Source organism: Dermatophagoides pteronyssinus, unplaced genomic scaffold (assembly GCF_027571235.1).
Source record: "Dermatophagoides pteronyssinus isolate colony J.1.1.1.1 unplaced genomic scaffold, Derpt_VIB-CSIC_2022.12 sq0026, whole genome shotgun sequence".
Classification (NCBI taxonomy): Eukaryota; Metazoa; Arthropoda; class Arachnida; order Sarcoptiformes; family Pyroglyphidae; genus Dermatophagoides; species Dermatophagoides pteronyssinus.
In genome coordinates, this window is record NW_027461550.1 from 487046 (window position 1) to 503587 (window position 16542).

A 16542-nucleotide genomic window follows, 5' to 3' on the forward strand; every position below is an offset into this window, starting at 1 on the left:
AATGATTAATTTCATTATATTGATAAAATATAGAGAATTTTCTTTCCTTTTTTTGCCATACAAAATATTGATATAATGATTAATGTTAAAATGATTTGTTTCTTCAACTTTTTTACATGCCGATTTAGCTGATAATGATAATAATAATATTAATAATATGAATGAGTGAGGAAATTCACCGGATTCACAGAATTTTGATTCAATCAGGAATGATAATGAAAATTAATCATTGATATTTTGAATGGAAAAAAATGATTTTTTTTTGTGCCAATGTTTCTTCTAACGGGGAAAAAATAAATAAATAAATCAAGTATGCCGTATGTAGGAAAAAAACGTGAAACAAATTTTTAATTACATTTTTTCCTCTATGATTATGATCAATATTGATCATCATCATCAATATGATGATAATGATGAATAATTGATCGATCAAAATATTTATTTTTCTTCCATGATATTTGGTTGAATGTGATCAGTATGAGCATACATCGAAAGATATATTGATCATGACGAAATATGAATAACGAAAAAGAAGCTGTATAATGCAATTATTTTCATCATCAACCATCTCCATATTTATATTTAAAAGATGACATGGCCGATGAATTAATAAGATCACTTGTTTTAATCCATTCGCAAAATATTCAAACAAAAAACTAACTATTGTGAATAAATTACCAACTCTTTTGGGTAGAAAATAAATGTTTTCCTTTTTTTTTAAATCCTGATCTGATCCCGAAAAGTTTCCCACTTTATGGATTACAGTGTGTGTGTGTGTTTATTCAATATATTGGACGTAATTATCATCAGAGTCATCATCATAAACGATTAATGATTTATTATCAATCAATCGATTGATTATACAATCAATTATTATTATTATTATGGCAATGAAAATAGTCTGTGATAGGAAAAATAAAATGATTGACCAGCTTTATCGATAGAAAAAAATCATTAAAATGATGTTTATTCGAAGCACGAATTTTCCTTACAAAAAAAATTTTGTTCAACAAATACATATGGCCTGAAGATAAACTTATACAGAAAAACTTTGTTTCACAAAATGTCTATAGAAGTTTGAATATATGTACTGATTGGATCAAATCGAATGTTGTTGTTGTTGTTTGTTGTTCTAAATATTCACATTAACATTGGAAATATTCGTGTCTAATTTTAAATTATTTTTTTCTTTTTTTTCTTGTTCGTTTTTTTCTGCCATTCTAACTTTTTTATTATTATTATTCAAATGAAATGATGATGTCGAATAGCAAAAAAAAACAATAAACAAACAAATATATTAGAAGAATATTCTTAAATGTCAGAAAATTGTAAAGCACGTATATGTTGATTATAATTATTGAAAAAAAAACAAAAAATTTCAATTATTTCAATTTTAATTAGAAAACAAAAAAAAGCAAACAACAGTACAGATTTATTTTGAAAGCTACGAAACAACAAAACAAGAACAACAACAACAACAAAACTCTTGATTCTGATTATGATGATGATGATGATGAAAATAATTGATAAGAATCAAATTTTTCTGCAACACATATGCACACACACACACACACCATGGGAATTGAATTCATATAGAAAATGAAATGAAATGGAATTAGAATCGAATAAACAAAAGTAATGTAAGATTAGGCGTATAATATACAAACATTGGTTGAAATTAGATATTTAATGATCCATTTCTTGTTTCATTTTTTTTTCATTAAAACATCAATAGTAACATGTTTGTTTGTTTGTTTGTTATGTGAACATTTTTTGTTTTGTTTTGTTCGGGGAGAGAGAGGGGGTTTTAATTTTAATCTTATTTTCACATTGAATGAATGAATGATTGATTGATTGATTGAAAGCCATGTCTAATTATTTATAATGAATGGATTGTTCCTATTTTAATCGATTTTTTCACCGTTTGTTTGTTTCAATTGAAATCAAAAATGTTGATGCAAAACATGAAAAAGCTAAAAGAAAAAACATTTTTTTGACAGTGTTACCGTTTGTTTTTTACGAAAAGCTGATGAATTCGGTTGACCAATGGCTAGTTTTTTACCATACACACAAAAATCAAATGGTCAAAAAAAACAAACAACCACCAACACATGAATGTAACGAATTTATTATGTTTCAATTGAGAAAAATATTTCACACATATCACATTCGATCATCGGAACGAAGAAGTCAAAGAATAATCAGTGATTCGATAAATAAAATAGTTATTTTTGTTTTTGTTTTGTCGTTTTTTAGACATTAAATTGCCTGGTATGAAAATCAAATTTATTATTCAAAATGATGTGAGAACCGAATGTAAAAAAAATCCTGAATTCTGTTCATTCGATTGTGAATCGAGACAAATCAAATTAAATTAAACTTTTTTTTTTGTTGGCTTTGATTTTCTAGATTCATTCATTGTGAAATGTGAAAGACCACCTCACCACCAGACACTTGTCAATCACTATTCAATTCGATAGAATTGAAAGCGTCGGAAGTTTTTTTTTGGTGTGCCCACACCATTAATTATTCACATCAATTTTTGTATGTTGGTTTTTTTTGGTGTCAAAAATTAAGTTTAACAAAATCAAATCACCATACACACAAACACACACACTTATTCGCTTACTGATTCTTATTCAATATAATTGTTTAAACATTCCGCAACCAATATTGACAAAAGATACCTTGTTTTTTTCAAAAAAAATGATTGATATATGACGTTTTTTTTTGTTTCATTCAAACAAACAATATGGATCAATATTCAAAATATTAAATACATAAGAAAATGATCGATCGATGACCTTTTTTCCTTTTTGCCTAATCCTCTTCAATTATAAATTGGTACAATATTGAAAATGAATAATCCAAAAACAACAACAACAACAAAAATTAGATTTTCTCGTGTTTCAATCAATAGTTTTTTTTTTCAAAAAAAGGTGCAAAATTATAAAATGTATGCAATATACGGATTTTCTATATCCATGATTATTTTTATTTTAAAATTATCATGGAATTTTTATTAATACCGGCTTTGCTGATGATCAATTTTGTGTGTGTGTGTGTGTGTGTGTGTGTGTGATAGCGATTGATGGATGGATGCAAACACAAACACATGCACGTATTAAAACCAACCATATGAATAAAAATGATATACGTATGATGTGTGAATAAGGAAGAAAAAATATTTTAGAAATAAATAAATAAAAAACAGTTCACGCCTAATTGACTAACCATGTGTCAAAATGATGATTATGATGATGATATATCACCTTTCTCTCTCTCACCTTGTTTGTCTATGTGAGGCACCAGTTTAACACATGCATACAAATACATCACATTAATTCAGAAAAAAAAACAACAAAAACAACATGCAAATCATCAATTCAGAAAAAAAAAATTTATTAAGATATGGATATATACAGACAAACAACGAGGGAAGGGAGGAAAAAATGGCAAATCTGTTTGTTTGTTTTGTTTTCGACAATTGGCTTAATTCATCTTTTGATCAATCGATTTGGAGAAGAATATTTTTTTTCAATTCACTTAAAATATTTTTTAGATGGATTATTATTGCAAGTTCAGATGTTTAATTAATTAATAAAATAGTTTTCGTTGTCTTTGATTGTAACATAATGGATCGATTAGCATTAAGCAACGATTAGTTTTTTTTTCTTCACTGATCCATGATTATTGTTTGAAAAAATAGTTATTATTTATTCAATAACAAAATTTTCACCTCGATTATTCACATTATTGCTGGTACAATTTTCTTTGGTTTATCTCATTCAATTTGATATGGTAGTGAAAAAAAAACGTTGTATTTATAATTGTTTGTTTCTGGGCCTGAAAATCTGTGCATTTCATTTTATATGTGTTCCATTTTTATTCATTCAATTCAATTCAAATAGTTATTGTTGTCCGTTTGTGATTGTAAGTAATATTTTTTTTATATGGGGGCCCATAGGGACAAAAATGATGATCATGATCATCACCACCACCATTGTAAAATTGTTATTATGCAATAAGCGCGTCAAAGATTAAACAAAAAAAAAGAGCAACGAGCATGAACAGGAGATTGAAAAGGAGAAAAAAAAACATTTTTTTCTGTTCCAATAAGATGAAAGTTTTCGATTAGATTTTTTCGAGCATAGTTTGTTTTTCAGATTCAAAACATATATGTTGTGTATTTATGATGAGGACATTGATGATGATGATGATGATGATGTCATTGTGAATATATTGTTATATTCAATGTTATTTCATACATCAAGATTTTTGTTGTTGTTGTTGTTGTGTACCAATCTGTTCGATTCTAGCTATATTCACAATGCTCATGAGATTTCAATTGAATTTTTTTTTTTTTGAAAATATTTTTGCCCGTTTTCATCATTATTCATTTCATTTTGGATTTTCAAGTGGAAAAAAATTTGCTATAGATTGTCATACCCCTTTCATTTTAAGTTCGAAATAGCCGCCGAGCGAGCAATGTATTCGGCTCAATGAAAACCGAAAAAGAAAAAACAACGGAAAAAGTTTTGTTTCAATCAAACATTCGAAAAAAATAAAAATAAAAAAGTTCAACGAATATTGAAAAGTTGTGAGAAGGAAAAAAAAATCCAAATATGATACATCATTTCTATAACTCAAGAATCACAAATCAAATTGAAACAAATTTAGGCAATTTTTTTTATTTGAAAAAAAACTTTCTGGACATCTCATGGCCATATTATTTATAATGAGAGAAATAGAGTAATAAACAGGAATAGTTGTCCAAATTCAATTCCATGTAAAACAAAAAAAAACAAATAGAAAATCATCATCATAAATAATAATAATAATGTAGACAAAATAGCAAAAATAGAAAAATCCAATCGGAATCGAATTCATCATTAATTTAATTTTTTTCCCATTTTAGTAAAAAACCGTAACAACAACAAATCCAATATTTCAAAATCTAAACAAATAGACAGAAAAAATCATAAATATTGTAATGAAAACATTTTCATCATAATCATCATCATCATCATCATCTATTCTATTGATTCTATTGAATTGACTTGACACGCAATCATTTTTTTTCATTTCTGGTTTAATACAACCAAAAAAAAAACAACATTCAATATCTATCTATTCAAAGACAAACAAAAATCGAATCAATATATTTTGTTGTTGTTGTTGTTGTTGAATTTAATATTATTTCGAAAAACATTTGGCTAAGTAATAAGGATAAAAAATGATTTCTTTTCTCTCTCTCTCTCTCTCTCTCTCTTGATTTTTTTTTTCATTTTGTCAATTATGATTATTATTTACCTTTTTTCTAACTAATAATAATATAATAATAATGGTGGTGGTGACCATATCTTGATGATTTTTTTTCTCTATTCTATTCCATTATGTTTCATTTTATTTTGACCAAATTGACTCTATTGAATTTATGTGTGTGTGTGTGTGTGCGTAAAAATCGAATAGATATTGAACACAACCTGACTGATGACAATTGTGTAAACGAAAAAAAATATCCAAGAAAAGATAGAAAAAAAACCATTATGTTTTTTTTTCATATATAATACCGTGATTGTTAATAATAATATTTCGGTATATAAGAATCTACTTTATATAATAATAACAACAACGTAAATTAATAGGCAATGACAACCCAAACAAACAATCAAAATAGCGAGAAAAAAATGATGAAAAAAAATAAAAAGAATCAAATCACCAATATGATCAAATGATCTATACAAGTAAATAAATAAATGATGACTCTCATGAGAGAGTGAACGAAGCGGACAGAAATTCATTCAAAAAAAAAAGATATAGAATTTGTATGGATCTTACAAAAACTAAACGGACCGATCATCATCATCATCATCATCATAAATAGTTTTTGTCCATTCATTCAACCATCCATCTATTTTTCTATATAAACATTATCTAAATATAATGATGAAAAAAAAACCTCGAAACAAATGGATGGATGATGGACAAGGATTGGTGATTGGTAAATGCATCTATTCATTCGTGCTAAATATGTGTGTTGTCTGTTTGTCCATGTGTGATTGAAGAATGAACAAAGACAATCGGAATAAAAATTTAACAATGATGATGATGATGATGATCATCATCATTATCGACTATTCGGTTATTCGAGCTTGAAATACCCGAAACATTAGGAAAAAAACTGACTAATATGATAATAATAAACACGAGTGTTAAAGTGAATGGAGGCCAAAATTGAAGAAAAAAAAACAAAAATGGCCAATCTAAAATGGATTTATTATTATTATTATCATTGTTATTTGTTGATTTGTTCCACATTTAATAGGTCATAAGTGATGATTTCTATTCTTTTCTTTTTGTTCATAATAATAATAATAATATTGCTGCAAAAAATCCAAACATCCATTTTTATCTTTACGTCTTATATTTGGAAGCCAAACTAAAAAAAAACAAAACAAAACAAATTATTCAACAATCGTATACAATTCATCAATTTCGAGAATAAATTTGATTTTATTCCGAATTTTTTCAACAATTTCACAGTTTTTTATTTTGCATTAATATAACGGATGTAAAATATATAAATCAGACAACTCTGAACAAAAAAAAAATGTCTGATCGATTTGAATGCAAATCAGATCGATCAGATATATATAGACAATCGAAAATTGATGACTTTTTTCATTTTATTTTATTTTTTCTTATTCATTCCATTGATCATGATAATGTACATGATTCGAATGAATTGCAAGAAAATAAAATAATAACAATATCCATTCACAATAGTGATTGTTCAAAACAAAAAAAAAGGAAAAGAATAGCAAAGTAAGAATCAATGTTTTTTATTTTGCTCACTCTTTCAAATACAATTGTCAATTTGTAGGCTGTAAAACGAACGAAATCCAAAAAAAAGCTAAATGTATTTTATCGATCGATAATCAAAATAGATGACCACCAAAAAAAAACAACACTCTAGTTTTGTATATAATTTTTTTCAATAAAAAATGTCCATTATAGAATAGAAAAAACCTTGATTTCTTTTTCTTTCTTTTTATCTCTCTCTGATCATGTCATATGATATGCATGTGTTAAAATGTGTGTGTAACTTGTTAACTTTTCTAAATGAATACCAAATCCATATAAAATACGTGTATGAACATTGAACACAAATCAAATCAGTAAAAGAATCGATTGAAAAATAGTAATTTTCTTCGATTCTTGTCTGTGTAGTGATATTGCGGCAGTTCAAAATGGTTTTATTCGTTTTCTTTCTAATCTGACATTGTTTTTTTATACTTATAGATTCCGAAACTTCACTTTGACACCATTAACTAACGCATCGTATGTATACAATCTCAAATCCTCTTGGAACATTGTTACCGTTTCTGTTTCTTCATTCGATCATCGAATTTTGTATCGTATGACATGGACAAAACCATTGGCCAATTACAGAGTTTGTGATATACAAACAAAAAAAACTTTCTAACCATGTATGAAGCATATGGACTCGATTTTTTTCACTTCTTCAAATAAATTGCTGATAGAAAAGTAATTTGTTCTTATTGCTGATGGTTGTTGCGGATCTCCTATCTCTCGTGTTTTTGTCATCGTCAATAATGTGTTAATATTTAAACAGTTTAGAGACTTTTGAGACCATTTCGATCAATTTCTATTGGTCGTTGCTGAGAAAGAGAGAGAGAGATACTATCGATTGATTGAATGTTATATTTACGATAGCATCAATAATCGAGATTGTTTGAGGATTTTCTACTCTCCTCCTTTACATAGTATACAGAAGATACAAATCGAAAAATGATGTGCGCTAAAACAACAGTAGTAAACAGCTTTCCCCTTCCGAACACAGAAAATGATGATGACAAAAACAAATGAAACCGAGCGCGGAAAAAAACTTTAGTTAACAACAACAAGAATCGAAATAGAATGACAAAAATGTAATTTAGATGAGAATTGATTGAATCAATCGAAATTCTGTTGTGATCTAAAGAAAGAATCGCACACAAACTTTTCATTATTTTCAATACTATATTGACTTGATTTTATCGATTTACAGCATCCAAACTATCTATTTGTGATGTGCTTTACAAAACACAACAACACAAAACGATACTAAAAACATACGCATGAACAATATATATCATCATTAGGATGCTAACAGGCGCAAAGAATTTCAATTGGAACAACAACAAATAACAACAAATAGAAAAAAAGGGAAAAAACAATCATCAGTTATAGATTGCGAGTGAGTGATTCTTGATAACGATTCAAACAGGCTTAGTATTTGATGATAAGAAAGAAAATGATTATTATAGCAAAATAAAAAGAAAAATAATCTCCAAAAAAAAACTCATACAAACACATTTTATACGGGCGTTACACACACACATCATTCGTAAAATGAAATGTTGATGAAATCATTGAATGGGCAAAGAACTTTTCCATTGTCGTTGAAAATCCAATCATCCAATCTGATAATAACAATAACCAGACGTTGATGTTGACAGTGAACAAAAACAAAAACAAATCGACAATGACGATCACTACGAATTCGACAGAGAAGCAGAGAAATTTACTTTTCGTTACGATTTATTCTTATCTTGATTTTATTATAATGAAAAACTGGATAAAGTTTCATTTCGTGATGCTATCAACCTTGATTCTATCACAAAAACGGGTAATATTTTCGAGAAATCAAATGAAATCATTAATTTTTATTTCATTAGTTCTCTTCAATTTAAACATTGAAATTTTTAATCGATTTTACCGAATCAAATAATAATAACAACAATAATTATAATTGAAATTCTTTTTTCATCGTAAATTTAATTGTAATTTTCTTTCGAACTTTAAAGAAGAAATAAAAAGAAATTTCATTCCAAAATCAAAATTTTTTGTGTACGATATTCCTTTGAATTGAAATCAAAATATGAAGCAAAATGAAATTACAAAAGTGAGAAAAACTTGTCTATTAGAAAAAAATAGTGGAAAGAATTCCATTACATTTTTTAATTAATACTAATGATCATGATGATTATGTCATAAGAAATGATTTTTTGCAGGAAATGGATCATGGTCTTTAACAATTTCATATAGTTAATAAATAATTTCTTCATCATCCAAAAAAAATCGAATGAAAAATTCTTGAAGAAATATTAAATGTCAAATGTATGTGTGACAAATGACTTTTCGCGATACTATTCCTGTGAAATTCTATTCACAAATAACAACTATACCAAAACATTAATATATTTTCAGAATATAGATTCCAGGACAAAAGATTCAATCAAAAGATTCAGCAACAACAACAACAACGAAAAATTGTCATTACACTGTAGGAATCAATTTTTTCGATATTCATTGTTTTTTTTGTTCCTATTTTTTTGCAAAAAAAACATTAATATTAATACAATTTTTTCTGCTTTTCGGCCATCATCATTGAAAAAAACACATCCATCCCTATACATACATTATTACTCCGTTTTTTTTGCCAAAGAATCTATCTATTATATGTGTATATGACAGACGACCAAAATCGAAAAAAAATATTCTATACAGATATGGCCATAATTTCCTTTTTTATTTCAATTCAATAACTAAAGTGTGTTTGGTGTTTTGATGATTAATTGTTCAATGTTTGGTGTATGGTGCGTGTGTGTATGGAAATATATTTGAGTTTCATCCTCACTTTATATTCATGGATCAATTTGTTATTGCAATTCATTCATTTTTTTTCCCAACTACCCATAACTAGATGATTCATTCATTTACTATCATTTTTTCCATGATATTGTCACATTTGAAAATTCTTTAATTTCGTTGTTTCTTTTTTTTTGGAACTGTCGTTGGTGTTGGTTGTCTCACTTTTTTATCAATTTAACTCTTTTTAAATAAAAAATTTTTATTTAAAAATATATGATCTGTTTATGTGTTCCAAAAATACATAAATATAAATTGAAATTTGAATAATTAATATTTTAATTATCAAATACAGAATAATAAAGTTTATTAAATTCACTGGAAATTTTGACAAACAAAACACAACAACAACAAAATCCTATTTGTTTTGGTCAACTTGTAAAAAAAAATTCAATTCAAGTAACCGGATAGGAAATTCATAAATTATTCAGAATTTTTTTTATTTACTATTGATGAAGAAAAAAAAGTAAACAAAACAAAATTAAAAAAGTGTAAAATGAAATTTTAAACAGAAAAAATTTGATTTCAATTCATTTCATTTAGGTAATTCACTATTTCCCTGATAATTTCTACAAAATATTCACTGTATTTATTGTCAGTGTGTGACGATATATGAACAAAACACCTATCAACTGACCTTTATTTTAAATAGAAAAATCGTTACATCAATGATAATAATGGCTTTTTTTTTGTCCCTGTTAACACATATGGATGATGAGGAAAAATAAAAATTTGAAATTCGATTATCATTAAATGATATTTTGAGGCAAATTTCATTGCCTTCTTCATTGTCCCCATTTATAGATTGTATTTAAATTCATTTTACAAATACTAACTGTTTCCAAATTGCAAAATTCATTCATAGCCAAATAATTTTCTGATCTAGTATTGATGATGATTCCTTATCCAATAAAAAAATTGGTTTTTATTATCACATATATTTCTCGTGTGGTAAATGTAGACAATGGAAATAAATTTGCATCCGCATGTTATGAAATAGAAATAAATTCCAATATGATAATACGTCCGACTATATCGATATATTATTCAAACAGAAAAAAAACGAACGACGACAAAGATAAATTGTCTACAGAGATCGATTTTTTCGATCATCATCATTGTGTCCTTGCCTAATTTGATTAGTTTCAAATCGAAACAAAATGGAAACAAAAATCAAAGTATATCAAATACGGTAATGTATGTGAATAGAATTGCTAAAATTAGTATTGGTATCATCTTTCATTGATCTTTTTTATCGTACACATATGTCTTTACAAATGTTGTGTTTTCGGAAACAAATTAGCATTCCTGTCTTTTGTGAATAAATACAATGTGAAAAAAGGTGACTACACACAAACACATTTGGGATAAATTGGATGACAAATCGCCTTTCAATTTAGTGAGAAAAAGAGACCATTAATGGTTGAATAACAGTAAATTTTTAGTGATAAACCGTTTTTTTTTCTGAAAATGTTTGTTTGATTGTCATCAATATGAATGAATGTAGTGAATTTAAGTCAGTTTATTTCGATGTCCATAGAATCATATAATAATAATAATGTATCAATGATGTTACTCGATTTATACAAGTTGATTCTTCACGTAAGTCATCCGTTTTACAGTATTTCTTTCTTTTCGTTTGGATTTGTGTTTTTGTTTTAGTTTTTTTATTGCAAAATATTATCCATGCTGTTGTTATTCGATTGGAGAATAATGTTATTGTGCCTATAATGATTTGATTCGGTTGTTTCTTTTGTTGAGCTGTTCCATTAGTGATTGAAATATATATTTTTTACCAAGAATATTTGTGGCCAACAATAACAACAACAACAAAAGCAAAATCTCAAATTCATGACAAATCGGAAATACAATGATGGGCTAGGATATAAAAAGGAGAAAAAAAAGGTCAAGCTGATTTATCTTCATGCCATTTGATATCCGTGAAAGTTTCTTTTTTTTCACTTCACTAGCCTCTATTTTTTTCATCCAAAAATTATTCTTCAATTCTGTATTCAATGTTTATCATCATTAGTATCAACGATAAGCTAATTTGAATGACGACGATCCCTTACGACAACATCGATTGATGATCACGTGTTGGGCACGCGTTTCCATTATTATACAACATTGTTCAAATTGTGCCCCCCTTTTTTTTGGCATGACACAATACAAAATAGACAATCTTTGTTCTTTTACGTTTTTGATCGAATAGGATCAGATCGTTAACATTGCCACTTACTTTATTTTTACCGACCTCAAATCGGATTACCGATTTTAGTCATTATCATCATCAAAAATCGAGGGGAACAAAAAAATTTTCTATTATGTAAATGAAGTATGTGTTAGCTTTATGAATGAATGAATGTGTATAGTGCTTTTTAATGGCATTGTTTATTGTTTGTCTAAATAAATATTAATACAATACTGTTTTGTGTGTGTATATTTCTATTTGTTTGGGGCTTGTTTGTTTTTTTGATCTATTGATCGAATAATGCCGAATGTCAATTATGATGATGATGATCGGACAGAAAAAAAGGCCAACCGACCCGGGTCATGATCCTATTGTAATATATTTATTGTATTAATAATCTGATGAGAATTTGTTGAAAATAATAAATAGTGAGACCAGAAAAACAACAACATAAGATATCCGATTGATGATAATGGTTTATATATAGCGTTGAAAGTGATGACAATTCTAATATCCAATCATAATAATCACATAAGTGATTGTGTTTAGGGAGAGAGGAAAAGATTCGAGTTTTTTTTCGATGATACAATCATTATCATCATCAATTACACAATGATAAACAATATTTTCTTTCTTCTATTTTTTTCATCATTATTATCATACAAATGATCTTGATTGAATCAATGAAAATTTTATTCCATATAATCGGAATTGGTATTGATAAACAAACAAGAAGAGAAAAAAACGGCATACATTAAATAAATGGACCCATTGGATCATAATCATCATCATCATCATTATATAAGGATTGAGAGTAAAAGAAACAAATAAACGAAAAGAAAAAAATTGAATAAATCAAATCTTTTTCTTATTTATTCATTCTACAACTAATCGAGCAAGATAATTTAGCATTATTCATAGTAATGATGATGATGATGATATAATACCATCTAATATTATCATCATCTAAATCGTTATGAATTGATAATGGCCATTTTATTTAAATTGATTTTTACCTTTTTTTTTGCTTGAAAAGAAATGAAAATTTCTTTTGAATTTTTATACAAAATACAGCCTATCATTATTTATTTTCAAATTTTATTCAAAAAAAGAATCTCACTTGCACATATCATTATGGTTTGTTTACTTGTCACCGATTATTTTTTAGTTTTTCATAAAATTTAAAATCTCGCGAAAAAAAAATTAAAATTGAATCAAAAATTAAATTCGAATCAATGGTTAAAATCTTTTGAAAAAAATTCAATCAGAAAAAAATGAAAAAAAAGGTCACGAAATGAACACGTTGAATTTTCTCTAATCACATATAATACGAAGTTTTTTGTTCTTATTTCGCCACCATCACATATCGTTTTACAAAATAATAACAATAATTTGATGATCTACAGAACCTCAACAACAACAATGGTGATGATAATCATTTCTTATTGAATTAGTAGTATCTAATAATGTGGCCAATTCAAAGAAACAAAAAACACATGTTTGAATAATTTTCTTTTTAACAAAAAGAAAAGAACAAAAACAATGATCATGTAATAGCGAAAGAATCTTAAACACACATGATAATCAGATCTTCTTCAAGATTCATAGATATGTAATTAAATAATTGGCCATTGGGTGAGTCGTATCATGGGTTTTGGGTGCGCAAAAAATTTTTTTTGCTGTTGTTCACCACACGAATCAGAAACGAGAAAAAAAATTACACACACAACTAACTAAACAAACAAATGAACAAAAACAAAAAACAAACAAACTTTGGAGAGGAGATCATAATTGGTCCAATTAGATCAACATCATGCAGTAGAAACGATATCAAAAAAAAAAATCATGATCCGACATTTAGGTTTAAAATCATTTTTATTATCATCCATTATTTTAATCCATTTACAAATCCAAAAAAACAGTATTGAAAAAAATTATAATCCATTAATCATTGACATGATTTGATTTAGATCAAATCACAAATCGTGGAGCTCAAAGGTCTATATAATATAATGATGAGTAGTAATTTTCTTCATCTTCATAATCACAAGCTTTGGGTTATTTTTTCAGAAATTCAGTTAGCCAATGTGTTGTTTGTTTGAAATGGCACGAATTACCGTGCTAAATTACATCAAACAACAACAACAACGATAACAAGAGCATTATCATCAATATATCACGATTGAACAATAATTTAATCATAATTATGCAGTAATATTATTATGAAATATTAAGCAGACAAACACACTGTTAAAAATGGTATGACTTTATAAGTTCATAAAGTGGAAGTGTGGACTTATAAGTTCACATTTTTTCTCGTATGAAGTTATAAACTCACATTATTTCTCGTTGACCAAGTGAACATATAAACTCACTTTAAGGAATTGTGAGCTTATAAGTCCACACTTCCACTTTATGAACTTATAACTTCACTTTAAGGAATTGTGAGCTTATAAACTCATACGAGAACGTTGTGAGTTTATAACTTCATACGAGAAAAAATGTGAGGTTTTTAAAATAAAAATAAAAACCCCTATACGCAAGCGTTTTTTTTTTTGATTAAAAAAATCTTGATGCGCAAGTGAAATTAAATTGAATTATCGAAGTTTTTAATTATTTTAAATTTAAAGATATATTATTAATTATTATAATTATTAAACAAGGCTAATAGAAATTTATCAATAGAAATCGTCTCAGGAACATGAAAAGAGGACCCGACTTGGTTTTCATTGTTCTATCCATCTTTATAGATTATGACCTCGTGATCAAATGGACAAATAAAGTAAATTAGAATCTTTGCATTCGTTCGACACTTGTCGGCATTGAAGTTGGGACAGATAGCAATCGACCATCCCCAACATAAATGTCATTCTTTCTCAATCTTAGCTTGATTCCGTGTTATTGTAGGTAGTGATAAAAAATACTAAAAACAAAACCAATGAGATTAGGAAAAAATATGGAACAAGTTAGACATAAACAACAATCATATTCAATGAGCAAACCTGATAACCAAATTTTGTAAACGAACCACACTTAACAAAAATAATGAATAACAACTAATCGAACAGTAGTTTAAATAATCAAAACAGAACCTTAACAGCTAATTTCAATTATGAGGGCGCTCGTCGCCTCCACATGAATTCAAAATTTTTCAAAAAAATTTTCCAAGTCCAAAAATCCAAATTTTTTTTGAAAAAAAATAAAATCCAAAATTGTGATTTTATAACTTCATAAAGTGGAAGTGTGGACTTATAAACTCATACGAAAAACCATGTGAATTTATAAGTCCATTCGAAAAACATTATGAGTTTTTAATTTTAAAAAAATAAAATAAAATCCAAAATTCGAATTTTTAAAGTCATACGAAAAACGTTATGATTTTATAACTTCACTTTAAGGAATTGTGAACTTATAAATTCATACGAAAAACGTTGTGAGTTTATAACTTCATACGAAAAACATTATGAGTTTTTAATTTTAAAAAAATAAAATTAAATCCAAAATTCGAATTTTTAAACTCATACGAAAAACGTTGTGATTTTATAACTCCATACGAAAAATATTGTGAACTTATAAACTCATACGAAAAACCATGTGAGTTTATAAGTCCATCCGAAAAAACATTATGAGTTTTTAATTAGAAATAAAATCCAAAATTCGAATTTTTAAACTCATACGAAAAACGTTGTGAGTTTATAACTTCATACGAGAAATAATCTGAGTTTATAACTTCATACGAGAAAAAATGTGAACTTATAAGTCCACACTTCCACTTTATGAACTTATAAAGTCATACCATTTTTAACAGTGCAAAAGCTATATAATTTTTTGCCTGTGTAAACATCTAAGCATCCATATTGAGAATGACCAAACCATTCATTCTAAACCAAACCACACATACTTTGTTGAAATGAAATTCAAAACGATGACCAACTAATAATGAAAAAAATAATTATTATAATCAGACATAACACTGAAAATTATAGACATAATTCACAACTATGAACTAAGTTTTATTTCATTTATTTATTTATTTATTATCATCATTATCGTTATTATTATAATACAGGGGTGGCCAAACTGCGGCCCGCGGGCCGCATGCGGCTCTTCGATGGATTATTTGTGGCTCTCAAAAAATTTTTCAAAAAATTTTTATATTTTTAAAAATTGTTATTGTTTTGTACACAAAGCGAAATAATTTGGTCTTTTTTAACATATTTAATACGAATTTTGTCGAAATAGACGTCAAATGCGACAGCATTTTTGTTTGAAAGTAGTCTGTTGTTAAAAATTTACTACAAATTCTGTCGAAATGGACACATTCATGCGATATTTTGAAAATTTTTGGCGCGTATTCAGAATATTTAAAAAAATATTTTTTAAATGGATTTGAATGCAAATAACTAGTGATTAATAATATAAATAAAGTTATAAATAACGAATAATAATGTTTCGAATGTAAGAAACCATAATTGATATTAGAATTGCACCTCAGTTGACGACGGTTGTCCGTTCCTGTCAGGTAAGTGAATTTGGATTGATGATCATTGTCAGGTAAGTGAATTTGGATTGATGATCATTGTCAGGTAAGTGAATTTGGGTTTGTTCAACCAAAAAGAATCACTTTCGATTGG

The 16542-nt window shown here is 27.1% G+C and overlaps 1 long non-coding RNA gene across 1 annotated transcript; it reads right to left on the bottom strand.

The window, feature by feature from the left end:
• Positions 1-14495: 14495 nt before the first annotated feature.
• Positions 14496-15144, bottom strand: LOC142645875 (uncharacterized). Its single transcript, XR_012846904.1, has 2 exons — positions 14911-15144; positions 14496-14831 (listed from the first exon to the last, which is right to left on the bottom strand). It is a non-coding gene; the product is annotated as an uncharacterized LOC142645875 (long non-coding RNA).
• Positions 15145-16542: the final 1398 nt, after the last annotated feature.